Raw genomic sequence first — 9,580 nt, forward strand, 5'->3', positions numbered from 1 at the left:
TTGTTACGAAAGCGCTTACCATTTTATTGATCTGAACATTATGTATAAAAGAAATAATTACCGTTTTAGACTAAGAGATAATTATTTGAATGTACCACGGAATTGTAAAGTGACGACAGCAAAATTACTAGCTTACAACGTAGAACCGGGGTTTTTTGACATTTCGGCCAGTGGCAACGGTGCCGGCCGCGCGGCGAGCGCCGGCGCGTGCGCAGCCTCCCCGCGGGCCGCCCACAGCATTTAAACTGACGGCTGAGACAGCGGAGAGGCCCCGTGAGCTTAGGTTAGTTCACCAAAACCTACAGGGCTTCTCCAGCAAAGAGTTAGAGGTGGTTCTTTTCTTAGAATCACAAGATATTGATGTCATGTGCGTTACGGAGCACTGGCTCAAAGAATATGAATTATTAGTATTTAATATCTGTAATTATGACATAATTAGCTCGTTCAGTAGAAAGTCCGCCATTCACGGGGGATCATTGATTATAGTAAAAAATAAATTTAAATGTAAAGAAAGAAATGACATAGTTAAACTATAGCGAACTATAGAAATATCATGTATAGAATTGGAGGATCACATTTATAATGTGCGTCTACAGACCACCTTCGGCGGATTTTAGCGTTTTTGAGTCTGTGATGGAAGATGCGTTGAGACGAGTGTTTGTTAGCAGTAAGAAGATAATAATTTGTGGGGACTTTAATGTTAATATACTAGATCCCACGCATGGACACACAGTTAGATTCTTAAATCTTTTTCAGTCTTTTGACTTGTTTCCGCTTTTCCACGAGCCCACAAGAATTACAGCCAGTACGGCGACTTGTTTGGATAATATATTCTGTAATTGTGAAGTTGAAAAGAAAGATGTCTTTAGTTGTTTCAGCTCTGATCACTGTGGTCAGAAAGCTTATTTCCAAGTCAACATTGTAAAACAACAGCAAGCGATTACGTATAGGCCTATCACTGCTAGCCGAATGGATAAGTTTAGAGAATCTATTATATCGCAGGTACCTACTTTGACAGGTATAAGCAAGCAAGATCCTGATACATTATACGGGGAACTGTCGAGTGTCATCCACGACGTCCACAAGAATATTTTTAAGACGAAGACTGTACAGCAAGGCCAATTGAAGTCAAAGTTTAGTGACTGGGCCACCGTCGGTATCCACAGAAGCAGGAAGAGATTGTATGACCTGTATGAAATGAGGAATTTTAACCATGATGAAAATTTTACTGAATATGTAAGGAGGTATTCAAAAGTGTTTAAGAAAGTTTGCGCCGCGGCTAAGTCTGCATTCTTAAGCAAGAAGGTCAGGTCGGCAGACAATAAAATAAAAGCTACCTGGAATATGATAAACGCTGAAACCGGGAAGACGAAACCCCGTGATGGCCATTACACACTAAAAGTTCAAGACCAAGTATTGTCTGCAGACGACGATGTTGCTGGCGCCTTTCAACACTTTTTCACCAACATAGCCACTGATACTACACGGAATTTAAACTCCTCTGTAGTTAAGGCAGGTCTCTACTTGGACAATTACAATGTTAAGAAATGCAGCATGGAATTATATTTCCAATTTACTGACCCCGAAGAGATTATTAAAACTTTCAAGTTCTTAAAAGTTAAAAACAGTGAGGACATTTGGGGGATATCTGTGAAAGTCGTGTATTCAATTATTGACGTCGTGGCACCTTATCTAGCCGATGTGTTTAACGCTTGTGTTAGGGAATGTGTGTTTCCCAATCTGATGAAGTATAGTAAGGTTATTCCTCTGTTTAAATCAGGCAGCAAGGATGACCTTGGAAATTTTAGACCAATTTCCATACTTCCCGTTCTCAGCAAAGTGTTTGAGAAAATTATATTGAACCAGTTGCTTCGACATTTTATCACGAATGGATTACTTCAGCATCAGCAATTTGGTTTTACACGAGGTCGTTCGACGACAGATGCTGCCTCTGTGCTAATCAAGCACATATACGATGCCTGGGAACTCTCGTTAGATGCTATCGGTATTTTCTGCGATCTCTCCAAAGCTTTCGATTGTGTGGAGCACGACACACTACTACACAAGCTGAAGCACTACGGTCTATCCTCTAAAGCTTTACAGCTTGTTGAATCTTACTTAAACGAAAGAACCCAGAAAGTGGTTGTAAATGGTACTGAATCTAACGGTACAACTGTAAAGCTTGGAGTACCACAGGGTTCTATTCTGGGACCTTTTCTTTTCCTTGTGTATATAAATGATTTGCCATGTCTTGTAAAGAACAAATGTGAGATAGTCTTATTTGCTGATGATACTTCACTAATTTTCAAAGTTGATAGGCAACTGAGTGACTATAGCCATGTGAATGAAACTTTGAAGGAGGTACTAGAATGGTTTACAGCAAATAACTTGCTCCTTAATGCCAAGAAGACGAAATGTGTTAAATTATCTTTACCCAATGTAAGGAAGACAGATACTACCATCACGCTGAATGGCGAAAACCTGGACCTTGTCGAGAATACGCTCTTTCTTGGTCTTACTTTAGATTGCAATCTGCAATGGGGTCCTCATATATCTGCCCTAGCAAAAAGGTTGAGCTCTGCCGCGTATGCCGTAAGGAGAATTAGGCAATTAACTGATGTGGAGACAGCTCGCCTAGTTTATTTCAGTTACTTTCATAGTGTTATGTCTTACGGCATATTGGCCTGGGGAAAAGCAGCAGATATTCAAACCATCTTCGTTCTCCAGAAACGGGCAATACGATCTATCTACAACATGGCGTCACGTGACTCACTGAAGGAACGCTTTAAGGAGATAGACATCCTTACAGTAGCTTCACAATACATACTAGATGTGATAATGTATACTCATAAGAATATAGAGTCCTTTAAGAAACTGTCAGATATTCATAGTTATAATACACGGAACAAACATAAGCTAGCGGTTTCCAAGTTTCGTCTACAGAAAGTGAAGAAATCGTTCCTGGGAAACTGTGTAACATTTTATAATAAGGTACCCTTAGAGGCATGGGATCTGCCCTTTACTTCATTCAAGAAGTACATAAAAAGTGCACTTCTCAAAAAGGGGTACTACAAAATTGATGATTACCTGGGAGATACTACACCATGGCCGACTATCCAGGCTCAAAATCTGTCATAGTTTTGCTAGCAGTGTCCCGGGGAGACATTGTGTCATGCTTAAGGCGCTGTTGCTACTGGCTGTTTAAATTATTGATCCGATAATTCTTTCACTACTGTACATATATTCGGACTGATACATATAATATCACTAGGAACCACTAAAAATCAACAAATAAATTAACTTTTTAACAAAAAATAAAACCGCCTTCAAAAAAAGCGTGTTACAAAACACGGAGAAACTAAAAAGCCAAAAATAATAAACCTTCGAATTCAGATTTCTTATCGGATCGCAATAATCTAAACATCCAAATTATAAACAAATCAATTATTTTTGGAGTCGGGGCCAGCCTGCGTATGGTTGGGTGGGGCAAACAGGTAATAGCAAGGCGACAAACAGGTCTGGTACCGACTACAAAAATAATTGATTTGTTTATAATTTGGATGTTTAGATTATTGCAATCCGATAAGAAATCTGAATTCGAAGGTTTATTATTTTTGGCTTTTTAGTTTCTCCGTGTTTTGTAACACGCTTTTTTTGAAGGCGGTTTTATTTTTTGTTAAAAAGTTAATTTATTGAAGTCAGTTAAAAACATTCAGTCGAATTGAGAACCTCCTCCTTTTTGGAAGTCGGTTAAAAAAGTAACTAATGACACGTTCGGATTTCAAATATTCTTTGCACTCTTGTGGATAAAATGCGATTTTGCTATCTGTTTTTAAAGAATAAAAACCGGCCAAGAGCGTGTCGGGCCACGCTCAGTGTAGGGTTCCGTAGTTTTCCGTATTTTTCTCAAAAACTACTGAACCTATCAAGTTCAAAACAATTTTCCTAGAAAGTCTTTATAAAGTTCTACTTTTGTGATTTTTTTCATATTTTTTAAACATATGGTTCAAAAGTTAGAGGGGGGGGACGCACTTTATTTTCCTTTACGCGTAAAATGTCACTTTTGGTCATTATGTAAAAATAGGAAAAATCAAGAAAACTGCAAAAACCCAAAGCATTTTATTTATATCTAAAGATGTCCTTTCATATAAAACACAACCCAAAAAATATAGTGTACTTGTTACTTCGTTTATCGTATTTCGTATGATAACTTGATTATTGAGTTAATAACCTAACCACAAAATTAACATTTTGAAAAAACCCCCGACTGCGACATAGTAGACCGATTTTCATGAAACATGGCTAAGAACACTCCCGACTAACTCAGCTTTCAGACAAAAACCGGCCAAGAGCGTGTCGGGCCACGCTCAGTGTAGGGTTCCGTAGTTTTCCGTATTTTTCTCAAAAACTACTAAACCTATCAAGTTCAAAACAATTTTCCTAGAAAGTCTTTATAAAGTTCTACTTTTGTGATTTTTTTCATATTTTTTAAACATATGGTTCAAAAGTTAGAGGGGGGGGGACGCACTTTTTTTTCCTTTAGGAGCGATTGTTTCCGAAAATATTAATATTATCAAAAAACGATCTTAGTAAACCCTTATTCATTTTTAAATACCTATCCAACAATATATCACACGTTGGGGTTGGAATGAAAAAAAATATCAGCCCCCACTTTGCATGTAGGGGGGGTACCCTAATAAAACATTTTTTTCCAATTTTTATTTTTGCACTTTGTTGGCGTGATTGATATACATATTGGTACCAAATTTCAGCTTTCTAGTGCTTACGGTTACTGAGATTATCCGCGGACGGACGGACGGACGGACGGACGGACGGACGGACAGACAGACATGGCGAAACTATAAGGGTTCCTAGTTGACTACGGAACCCTAAAAAAAACTAAATCTAAATCGGTTCATCCATTCGGAGTCGGTGCCAGCCTGCGTATGGTTGGGTGGGGCAAACAGGCAATAGCAAGGCGACGAACAGGTCTGGTACCGACTGCAAAAATAATTGATTTGTTTATAATTTGGATGTTTAGATTATTGCAATACGATAAGAAATCTGAATTCAAAGGTTTATTATTTTTTGCTTTTTAGTTTCTCCGTGTTTTGTAACGCGCTTATTTTTGAAGGCGGTTTTATTTTTTGTTAAAAAAGTTTTTATATCATAAATTAATAATAAAAAATAAATATTGACTTCAGACATATTTAATTTATTTGTTAATTTAACCTTTTTTAGGGTTCCGTAGTCAACTAGGAACCCTTTATAGTTTCGCCATGTCTGTCTGTCCGTCCGTCCGTCCGTCCGTCCGTCCGTCCGTCCGTCCGTCCGTCCGTCCGTCCGCGGATAATCTCAGTAACCGTTAGCACTAGAAAGCTGAAATTTGGTACCAATATGTATATCAATCACGCCAACAAAGTGCAAAAATAAAAAATGGGAATTTTTTTTTTATTAGGGTACCCCCCCTACATGCAAAGTGGGGGCTGATATTTTTTTTCATTCCAACCCCAACGTGTGATATATTGTTGGATAGGTATTTAAAAATAAATAAGGGTTTACTAAAATCATTTTTTGATAATGTTAATACTTTCGGAAATAATCGCTCTTAAAGGAAAAAAAAGTGCGTCCCCCCCCCTCTAACTTTTGAACCATATGTTTAAAAAATATGAAAAAAATCACCAAAGTAGAACTTTGTAAAGACTTTCTAGGAAAATTGTTTTGAACTTGATAGGTTCAGTAGTTTTTGAGAAAAATACGAAAAACTACGGAACCCTATACTGAACGTGGCCCGACACGCTCTTGGCCGGTTTTTTTTTTTAGCTTTTACGGCTGCTAGAGAGCTAAAAGTAGTACCTAATTTTAAATTTGATACCAGAAATAATCTACAATTCACAATTTTTTAACCCCCGACGCAAAAACGAAGGGGTGTTATAAGTTTGACGTGTCTGTCTGTCTGTCTGTCTGTCCGTCTGTCTGTCTGTCTGTCTGTCCGTCTGTCTGTCTGTCTGTCTGTCTGTCTGTCTGTCTGTTTGTCTGTCTGTCTGTGTGTGTGTCTGTCTGTGGCATCGTAGCTCCCGAACGGATGAACCGATTTAGATTTAGTTTTTTTTGTCTGAAAGCTGAGTTAGTCGGGAGTGTTCTTAGCCATGTTTCATGAAAATCTGTCCACTATGTCGCGGACGGGGGTTTTTTCAAAATTTTTCTGCAACTTTCGATACCTATTCCGTTATGAATTTCTAATTTTTAGTTTTCTCCATACAAGCACGCTCCACCCTAATATACATATAATTCCTAATATTTATCTTAATACTATATACCTAATATTTATCTTAATACTATTAAGACAGTAAAAACATTATAAACAGCAAATATATTAAATAAAGCAACAAGAGTTATCGGTCGCCCGTACTAAAGCGCGGACCGTAAACTTAAAAATAGACATTAAAAAACCGGCCAAGAGCGTGTCGGGCCACGCTCAGTGTAGGGTTCCGTAGTTTTCCGTATTTTTCTCAAAAACTACTGAACCTATCAAGTTGAAAATAATTTTCCTAGAAAGTCTTTATAAAGTTCTACATTTGTGATTTTTTTCATATTTTTTAAACATATGGTTCAAAAGTTAGAGGGGGGGGGCCAAGAGCGTGTCGGGCCACGCACTTTTTTTTTTTCCTTTAGGAGCGATTATTTCCGAAAATATTAATATTATCAAAAAACGATCTTAGTAAACCCTTATTAATTTTGAAATACCTATCCAACAATATATCACACGTTGGGGTTGGAATGAAAAAATATCAATATATCACACGTTGGGGTTAGAATGAAAAAAAATATCAGCCCCCACTTTACATGTAGGGGGGGTACCCTAAAAAAACATGTTTTTCCATTTTTTATTTTTGCACTTTGTTGGCGTGATTGATATACATATTGGTACCAAATTTCAGCTTTCTAGTGCTAACCGTTACTGAGATTATCCGCGGACGGACGGACGGACGGACAGACAGACATGGCGAAACTATAAGGGTTCCTAGTTGACTACGGAACCCTAAAAAAGAAAACAAAAAAAAAGTCTTTATAAAGTTCTACTTCTGTCATTTTTTCATATTTTTAAATTTAAATTTTGAAAAAAACTCCCGACATAGTGGACCGATATTCATGAAACATAGCTAAGAACACTCCCGACTAATTCAACTTTCAAATAAAAAAAACTAAATCTAAATCGGTTCAGCCGTTCGGGAGATATTAAACAAATTCTTCTATAAAAGTGCAATATTAAAAAACGACCTTAAATTAGCTCACAGTTCTGATACAGCAGGACTGAAGTAAATCTCGGAAAGTCTGCGCGCGCTGCGCTTTTAGAGGATGCGTCGCAATATGCTACTTGTGGTAGAAACACACGAGAGAGCGTGCGCTGACAAGTGCCTGCGCGAGCGCGCGTGTGTGCGCTCGCAGAGGTGGATGACAAAATTTAATTTTAGATCTTATTTGCACTTTGTTCCTTGTTTACGCGTTCCGCGTAGTATTAGAAACACACGAGAGAGCGTGCGCTGACAAGTGCCTGCGCGAGCGCGCGTGTGTGCGCTCGCAGAGGTGGATGACAAAATTTAATTTTAGATCTTATTTGCACTTTGTTCCTTGTTTACGCGTTCCGCGTAGTATTATTATGCTACTGGATCGTGACAGACGGGAAAATAAAGCTTTCGGGCGGGCTCACCGAAAGGGGAGTACACAACTGAATTAGTTTGTCTCCTTGTACGTGTGTCGCGCACCGAATCTATACGATAACATTTATCGGATGTTTATCATAAAATTTATCCGCAATAGATATTGTCCGTATTTTGTTCACGCTACTGCATATTCTTCGTATCGTACTGCAATGTGCGAACGACGAAAACGCTTTGGTAAGATTTAATATGGCAATGGTTGTGGGTTTTCAACTAGCTCTCCAACACCGGGCGATCGACTTAGTCTAAACGACAGTGTTAAAAGAAACTAGTAAAAGTATGACAGTTGTGTCTGGTTTTAAAAGAACGGTTGGTTAAATATTGTGTAAAGGAGAATGAGCACTTAGTTCCATGGATATGTGTACTGATGAGAATTTAATTATTTTATTAGGTTGACCTCTATTTAACAATGTGATAGAATCTTAAGTAACTAGCTAAACAATTTTAAAAAGGTCGTATCGTAGTCCCACACTGACTGTTAAGAATGAATTATTTATACACGTACGTACTTATACAAGTGTTATATAACACTGTGCGACTGGGACAGCGCGATGGCATTGACTTAAACGCCGACCTTGTCACACCGTGGTATATAACATTTATACCAGACCATTTGGGGGGAGGACCATAATGAAAATTTGCGATTGTGTGTAGTTCTGATGTCAATACAATAATATGCTACTGTCCATCTGATAGAACCCGGAAACTATGTATTAGAACTTTCATTATGGAACGTCGTATCATTGTGTTAGTTTCATGAAGAAACTCTTTACTGAACTTAAACAACGATAATATTACAAGTTAAATGTTTTTTTGTAGTTTTAATAGTTTTAGTAACTTATTTTAAATTATAATTTTGTCTCCGTATGTTAACCGAGATTAAACCCATATAACGAATTCGTACTAGTTTTCAAACATTTTTACTCATCAGTATACACACAAATCCACGGTACTCTGCCCTTAGTGTCCATTTTCATTTACATAAAAATTAGATTGAATTTTCGCATGCGTCGCATTCATGCGTGCGCTTTTCATCACGCGGTGTGCGGTGAGATATGCGCGCGCGCATGGATGGGACGAGGAAGGTTTTGTGTAGTTGTAGTCTTCATATTTGCACTTTGTTCCTTGTTGAAGCGTTTCTCGCAGTATCGTCATTGGTACTACTGGATCGTTACATACAAGGACGCGGGTGACGCATACGTGTGTCGATGCCGGTGTTTGTGCGTTGTGTGTGACACACGACTACAACATGGCAGCTGCCTGCATATTGGCCTTGCCAAGTCTTCATATTTGCACTTTGTTCCTTGTTGAAGCGTTTCTCGCAGTATCGTCATTGGTACTACTGGATCGTTACATACAAGGACGCGGGTGACGCATACGTGTGTCGATGCCGGTGTTTGTGCGTTGTGTGTGACACACGACTACAACATGGCAGCTGCCTGCATATTGGCCTTGCCAAGTCTTCATATTTGCACTTTGTTCCTTGTTGAAGCGTTTCTCGCAGTATCGTCATTGGTACTACTGGATCGTTACATACAAGGACGCGGGTGACGCATACGTGTGTCGATGCCGGTGTTTGTGCGTTGTGTGTGTCACACGACTACAACGTGGCAGCTGCCTGCATATTGGCCTTGCCAAGTCTTCATATTTGCACTTTGTTCCTTGTTGAAGCGTTTCTCGCAGTATCGTTATTGGTACTACTGGATCGTTACATACAAGGACGCGGGTGACGCATACGTGTGTCGATGCCGGTGTTTGAGCGTTGTGTGTGACACACGACTACAACATGGCAGCTGCCTGCATATTGGCCTTGCCAAGTCTTCATATTTGCACTTTGTTCCTTGTTGAAGCGTTTCTCG

Source organism: Leguminivora glycinivorella, chromosome 27 (genome assembly GCF_023078275.1).
Source record: "Leguminivora glycinivorella isolate SPB_JAAS2020 chromosome 27, LegGlyc_1.1, whole genome shotgun sequence".
NCBI classification, from domain to species: Eukaryota; Metazoa; Arthropoda; class Insecta; order Lepidoptera; family Tortricidae; genus Leguminivora; species Leguminivora glycinivorella.